We start from the raw sequence: 8,425 nt of genomic DNA, 5'->3' as shown, positions 1-8,425 counted from the left end.
ATTGATATATTGACTTTTAAATGTTTTCTCTGCATACATAGTAATATGTGTGATTAGGGTAAGAAAATACTGTAGTATAAACTTCCGTTTTGTCCTTCCCTTCCAGTAATTGAATGTACTTATTCTCAGTCCATAGGACACTTTTGTATATAGAACTGGCTAAATATGTCTGACCCAGCCAATGCAATTTGCATGCACAACACAAATATAAAGTGCTCTCCATGGATTACAACTATAGAACTAAAGGAAGCCTGAACAGCTTAAAGAAGGAAATAAATAAATAAATAGATAGATAAATTAAAAAGCTGCCTGGTCTATGCTTGCAAAATTAAGTCTGCATTCTGCTGCTGTAAGTTATCAATATTTAACTGACACTGATAAGACAAAGGCAGATTTTATGAACCAATAATTGTTGCTGTGAAGATGTATGTCTTTACCTGACACATCTTTCTTATTAATAATTGATTTTTGGTATGCAATTATAAAGAGTTTGGGCCTCATTAACAAATTAGGACATAAATAAAAAAATGACCTAGAATAACTGGCCTAACAGATAACATTGAAACAATGACATAATGATGTAGTGCTTTTAAAAAAGCTTTGGTAGAGTCTAAGATTAAATTCTTAAACTCAAAACAAAGAAAAATAACTAGATTATATCATCATAGATAAACAACAGAAAATCACACTGAATGAATAGATGTCAGTTTTTTGATTGGCTAGTATGTAATGTTTCTGGTCTGGATGCAGTCTTGTTCAATACTTTTATCAAGTTAACTGGTAGAATACAGTGTATTCTAAAAATTTGACATCAATAAATCTGATTAAATCAAATTAGAGGGGTTGTAAACACACTAGATTATTGGATTTTAAGGTAGGCAAACTAAAGATGTTCTGAAATCATCAAGAAAAGCAACTCTTAACAGTAGTACAGTGTTACACCTCAGTTAAGTAAATCCACTAACAAAACACAGAATAAACAGTTAAGCAACATTACTCCTCATAATGGATATTAATAAAAAGGGGGAAACATTTCAAATGTCATGAGCTATAAAATATGCTAAATCTACTAGGGAAAGTGTTTAATTATCTTATGATAATGTGTAAAAGTGTAAATCATTTATAAACTTTATTTTAATAGTTTAGCTGGATATCAAGAAGAAACAGAAAGCAAATTTACAGTTGTCATTTTATGTCTCCTGCAGATCTTCATGGACCAATACTCCAATATGATCAATGTGATGACAATATAATGGATAATTTTATTTATTTTTTATTTATTTTTAACTTATGCTGGGATGGACAGTTATTTCTTTATTAAATGAAAAGTCTTGTGTTTATTCTTACATCTGCTTATTTGCATTTTCTCAGCAGAGTTGTTCATATTTTTACTATGCTGTATCAAAGCAAAGATTTTCATGTGGCAGATTTTGCATTTCTGGCACATACTAACTGGAAAAACACACTTCAGATTTGGGGAAATACAGGGAATTTTCACTATATGCTTTGTTTGATTTTATGTTCTGCTGAAACACTTGTTACTGACCAATTATAAAAATAGTGTATTGAGCCTAAATGAATCATTTTCTGATCCATCATGGCCAGATGCTAGCTTTTCAAAGGGCTTTTGACATTAGTTCCTTTAACTTAGACCCCAAAAAGATACTCCAAAGAAAGGCGAGATATCACTGCACATTCACATAGCACCTGACAGAAAGCACTTTGTTCCATGATTTTTCTGAGCAGGCACAGTGAAAGACACTTTCATCAGGATCACTTTTGTTCATTTCAGGCTGTACTTTACAAGATTAAGGCCTTAAGTGGAACAGGATAATCTTGAAGAAAAAAAACATGCAGTTTATCAGTTACTGTGATTGAAGCCACAATCTAGTTATTTATGACTTCTGTGGTACCGTGTTGGGTTTGTTTTTGTTGGGGTTTTTTTTGGTGATGTTTTTGGCTTTGTTGTTCAATTAACTAGACATTTAAATAAAAGCGCAAATGAATAAACATAGCATGCCATACAATTTCTCTATACAGAACTCAGAAATTCTTTTTAAAAAAAAAAAATTACAAAACCATAACTGCTGAAAAATTACCTTACAGGACAGTTAAATCCTCAAGAAAATTTTTCCTCCAAATTTTATTTTATAGTGAAAATAATTCAGTCAAATTATACATTGTCTCTTCTTTAAAGACAAATAATAGTGAACATATTAAACTGGTTTTTACTTTTGATATTTTTTTATATAATTAATATAAATTGAAAAGGCAAATCACAGATTTTTTAAAATTTCTGAAGAGAGAGAAAAGAATTTGTATTAATGCTGACAGACCAGTCAATGCACTAAGCATTCTACAGCTTAACTGATACACAGCTAAAAAATAAAATAACTTTAAAAAGAGTTCTTTAAAGCTTTAACGTAGGTAAACACATACAACACTATCAATACCTGCAGATGATACTTATTCCTCTTAAATCCTACATTATCTATAATAATCACAGAATCACAATACTGACACAAAAATACAGTTTAATTTTTTCAAATACACATAAGTAATTACACAGTAATTTTGTTTACCAATAATAGTAATAATAAAGGTATTATAGAAGAGACAACTGAGTTCTTTAAACTTAAAATCAATTTTACCAAACTTGTGTAGCCACTTCAACATGTAACTGGTTTTATTAATATTTCATACATATTTAATTGTGTTAAAAATGTATTACTCATTTACATCAACATTAAATGTTAAGAGATAAAGGAATAGGAAATATATTGCAGAGATGAGCAGAATTCAGATTGGCATCTGACTGGCTTCCATGGATTGCCTATATTCTCTGAACGTTTGCCAAAATACATAGATGCATTCCTATCTCAGATAGAAAATCCATTTTGTTGCATGTCATACATGTTAAATACATCTCAGTAAACAAGAAGTATAAAAACATATAGTTGCATTTTCATTTTCTTCTGGGTACAGAACAATAGCATTTTGGATCTGCAAACAACTTTTCCCCTGACTGATGTCACTACTATTTAGCCCTCTGAGGTTAGCATGTATTGATTCTGCTTTTACTTTGATTGGATCTTACCTACTTCAGTGCTTCAGTAAATTGAAACCTTCTGAGAGCAAGACTGTGAGAAAATGTACAGTGACCTCAATTTGTTTCAGACTATACTGGTAAAAACATTGTCATCAGGTTGCAGAAGTGACCTCAACTAGCAGGAGATAAAAATCAAATCTCCTATTCTCAACAAGCCTTTAACAAATGCAAATTTATTCACAAAGTACAAATCACAGCACTATTTTCCTACATTCTGTAACTATAAGAATCACTCTTTGTTTATCTCCCCTTTTATAAAGAAGTACATCTCCTTGTGTTATTTACTTCTCTAGGACAAGATACATTAATCTGTCCACTTCATTCGGGATTGAGCAGCATGTAAGTGGCCTAACCTACCTTTTAATTATTATTCTGGGATTGAATTATGTAACTAAAGATATAAAAATGTCAATCACCTCCTCAGCAAATAGCCAAACACACACCTAGCTGCTCACTAACTTTCTCTATTCAGTGAGTCAGTGGAAAAAACTCGTGGTTTGACATAAAGACTGGGAGATCATGTCTCAGTTACCATTATAGGCAACATAGACTGCAACTGAAGAAAATTAACTTTATATATTTCAAATTAGAATAAAAATTAATTAATAATTTGAGTAGAGAGAAACAGAAACAAGCACTAAAGCAGCACCTATCCTCCCCACTTTCACAGTCTCAGATTCTCTCCTTCACTCCAGACTCTTCTACTCTCCATTTCCTGATAACTGGTCAGAGGGAGTGAGGGATGCGGGGTTATGGTCAGTTATTAAGGGGTTTTCTTCAGTGTTCCTTCCTCCTCACACTTCTCCTATGCCCTGTTGTGGGCTCTCCAATGAGTGCAGTTCCTTCAGTGATATTCATCTACTCTGGTGTGGATTCTTCACAAGTTGCAGTGAATCCCTGCCCCAACAACAGAGAGCACCAGATATGTATTTTAGACCTTAACTAATTTCTGATTTAAAATATCCTTATTTCCTAATTACTACATTTCTGTCACAATCTAAATATAAAAAAGATAAAATTGCTCGGTGAGAGATAGTTCACATAAAAAAGTGTCCAGGTCTCTCAGCAGTGCAGAGTAAATTTCAGCACTACATTTAGTTTCATCTGACTTACTTCATAAAAGCACATCAGTAAAGTTCATTCAATAAGAATTTGAGACACTAAGTATTCCAGAAACTGGATACTGAGCTAAATTCGTTCACAGGAAAATATGAATGCAAGTTAATTCACATATCTAGAAATAAAATTTACTATAATCCAGCCAAGAAATGTTACCTTTAATTTTAACTCTTTTAATGTATGGGGGTTTTAATAGGTTTGGTAGTTTTTGTTTATTTGCCATAAATCAGATATCAACTGTACATAAAACCCCACCCTTAGCTGCCTTCCACAAGCAGTTGGGGCTTTTTTATTTAGTTGTTGTGGAGTGTTTTTTTTAAATAAGGATAAATCAATTGACTGTCTTTTATGCACCCTCTTTTCATAAAAACATATAGGTAAGGACTGAGAATATTTTTAGAATAGCAAGAGCATGTACTGTGCATCTTAGTACCTTTTCTACACAGCCTTCACAAACAGAAGTGTAAATGTTTTCTCATTCTTCATATCAGGTTGCTCTGCTAGTCTTTACAGATGAATTATCAACACAAAAAAAAAAAAAAAAATATTGTTAGAGTCTTGAGGCTCCAGCTTTGCATTAAGGTACACTACTGGTTAAATTCATAATACCACTAAGTGTAATCTGGCCAGTAAAACACTAAAAATAGTTAAAGATGCATGTGTTTCACATCTGAATATAAATACATTGCCCAGCTCAAAAAGTTTGGGGGTTTTGTTGTTGTTTTGTTTTGTTATTTGTTTTAATCTTTTAACACAGCGCAAACTTCCTGCTGGTTTGTTATTGTATTTAATTTGACCTTAAATGTCACTTGGTAGTATGTCAAATGAAATAATTCTGGTCATGTGAAATTGGATCATGTCTTACATGCATAAACTCGATTAAACCTGACATGATGCATCAGAATGTGACACATATGCTTCAAAATGAGAAATAACTTGTGATTCTGAAAACAACAGCATTTCTTAGTAATTTCTGAAAGATATATTTTTGGCTTGGGAATAAAAACAAACATACAGCCATCGATGCAAGGAATTTCACTGGATCTTGAACATGATAATTGAAGAGGCAAAGGAAAAAAATATGGGTTTGTTCCCTTTCAGGAAATGCACTAGCAAGTAAACTAGATGCATTTCCTATATTCTTTTAGTGTAAGATAATTTTTAAAAATAATATTTCTTTAGCTTATAAAAAAAAATTAAATTAATTTGGTACAAAAATAGTCCTCAAACAGAAAACATATTTTATGTCCCCTTTGAATACTGGTGCAGTCATAAATATTACAACATTGTATTACATCACAGACTTCTGGAGGCCCTCTTGCTGCCTAGTGAACTCAGTCACAAAATTCACAAAAACATTCCTACTGAAGATGAGGAAGTGAATCTGTGTTTAGAATAGGAGAAAATGTATTCATTTCAAATTTAATCTAAGAAAAATTGGAAGGATTTGTTTTTTATAAAAAAAATATTATAAGCTGGGTTTTATCATCTTCATTCAACTTCGTAATACCATGATTTATGTTTTAGCCATAAAAACCCAAAAGATAACTTAGGAAATAAGGTAATAATGAATTCAAATATAACAGAATCTGGCTTCAAAATCCTCAAACGGTTCATTGTCTTTCAGGATTTAATTTCCCACACACATATTTTCTTTCACCTGTGTAAATGTCTATAGTTCAGAATCACAGTTTACAATAAAATTGAAAATAAAGTTGCTTTTTTGCTAACCATGTAAAACCATTAAACATTATTTCTGTGAACCCAACAAAAATAAAATAGCCACTTACTTTCTTGCTCAGACTTGACTTAGTCCAGAAAATCTTCCAGCAAAGACTTTTCTCATGGTCATTTTAAAGCTGTGTCCACATATATGTGTGGTCTGGAAGCTATGTCTGTCTCTCTCCATGGTCTGTCTTCAGCCTTTAACTCATAACCATAGAGCTGAACAGAAAGAAAACTTTTCATTTTTAATAGCTGTTTATTTATATATTTTGGTTGAAGACCGTTGATCTTCTGCAGTCTAGTATCACATATAGATTAAGGGTCTCCTTTGTGTCACCTTAAATGAAAACAGTGGTCAAATCTCCAGACTCACTAACACATGCCAGATAAGCATCAGTTTATTCTGGGGTAAACTAACTGGATATATGCTGTTTTCATTATGTATTTCATTCAAGTCCAATATTTCCATGGAGATCTGAGAAGACCTCAATATAAATTCAGTTCACGTTGAAGCTTTTAATGGAAATGTACAGAACATCAAAATTAATATTGTTTGTTGCATAAATATTTTTATTTATATTTTCAGAGATTTAGGATCTCAAAACAGTTAGTGTCCTAAAGTCCTGTAATATTTTAATGAACTACTTTTTCCCAGAAACAGAAATTATCACACATGTAGCTGATTTTGAAACGTGTTGTCTGCTTACAACCTAAAGACATTACACTCCAAAGAGGCAGCAGTTAGTTTTGGCAAGAGTGCTATCTTTGTCACAGGTTAAACAAAAAGTAAGGAGTGAAAAAAAATATTGAGAGCTGAGGAAAATAGATTTACTGTCAAGTTTGAGGGGATTGTTTGTTTGTTTGTTGTTTTGTTGTGTTTTTTTTCTGGCATCTTTCCTCTAAGTATCTGCCCTAGAGCATTTTATTCTTAATGTATTTCATTTTTTTTAATTGCTTATATTTCACAGTGCAAATTTAACTCAACAAAAATTGATAGTAAAACAGACCTTAATACTGCAATATCTACCATTTCTTCCACTGCACATTTAAACAAACAGACAACTGAGGAACTGGTCAAATTTGAAGATAAAACAGTCATACCAGATGCTGGTGTCCAGATGTTGGTAGTGGGGACTGTAGGGTGACCTCTGTGAGGAAAGGCTGGGGCTGTCCCAGGCTGGACACAAATCCAGATGACTCCAGCTGACCCACTGCAGAACACAGCTGAGCTCCTCAGGTGAGGTGGTGGCACCTTGGGGAAAAATGTATTTAAGAAAGGGCAAAATGCTGCACAGGAGTGTGAAGAGTTAGAGACACAAAAAAGATAAATAAATAAATAAATAAATAAAAAGTCAACACCAGATTTTAAAAGAAAGTAAGATCTTGTAAAGGTATCTATTGAAAAAGAGACAGAAAAGGAGAACTTGGTTACTTGAAATACACGCAAATGTAACAGTCAGCTGAAGACTTGATTCAGAAAAAGATTTAACATGTACCTGTTTCTAAACATGCGAGTGTTGTCACAGATGGCAATGATATCATAATACACATATGATTAAACTAAGCTATCATGTTATTACCCTGATGAATCACAGTTCTTATAAGGTCAAAATAAGACTTCCTGGCTTACAAAGTATCTATATTTTATTTGGAAAATATATTTATTGATTTTCCTTCTCCTTTAGTTCAAACTGAGCTATCGGACACCACATGTGCAAAATCCATTCATCTAGTACAAAAGGCCTGAACATGGATAACTGACTCTACAGCCTTAGATTTATGTCATTATGTCTGTGAATGGTAAATTCACAGGCTTTGTTCCTTGCACTGTTTAAGTATCTTATATTCTAAAGCGATTAAAAAAAATCAAGGATGGTGCTGATGTTTCCATCCTCCTTTACTAGATGTCTGTATGATGGCAGTTCTATGAAGCCTTATTTTGGCACTTAATAGTCTTGTTGTGACTTTGCAGTGTCTGCACAGTGGCACACAACTGACTTCAGAGATGGATCGTGTATTCTTCTGTACTAGTCAGCAGGTGAGTATTTAGAGAACAATTTGAGGATGATGAAATTGTTTTTTCAACTCAAATTAGAATTAGAGAAGTCCCATGTATTTTGTTTATTTAAAAGAACCTCCAAATGACTGATAACAATATATTAAAAAATTACTGTTTTATGTATAACTAACCTTGTTTACTTCTAGGATTAGTATCCTGAGCACTGAAATATTGTATAATAAAGAAGGCTGACACTGCATCACAGAATTCAAAGGAATTAGTTAAGCTTGTATCATACCTGATAAATCAATCTTCTTAGGGTGCTTAAAGTTTTAAAAGCTTGTTTTCTGTGTTGCAAATATCCTTTGGCAAAGATAGATACTCATTTGCCATTTATGAGCATCCATAATCACACAGAATACAAATTTTTCTAAGTATTTGCTGTTATGCCTCTAATTCAGACCTGGCAACAC

This window comes from Chaetura pelagica, unplaced genomic scaffold, assembly GCF_000747805.2.
Source record: "Chaetura pelagica isolate M959 unplaced genomic scaffold, ChaPel_1.0 scaffold162, whole genome shotgun sequence".
In the NCBI taxonomy this organism is placed as follows: domain Eukaryota; kingdom Metazoa; phylum Chordata; class Aves; order Apodiformes; family Apodidae; genus Chaetura; species Chaetura pelagica.
Note: the sequence above shows the minus strand (reverse complement) of the source record.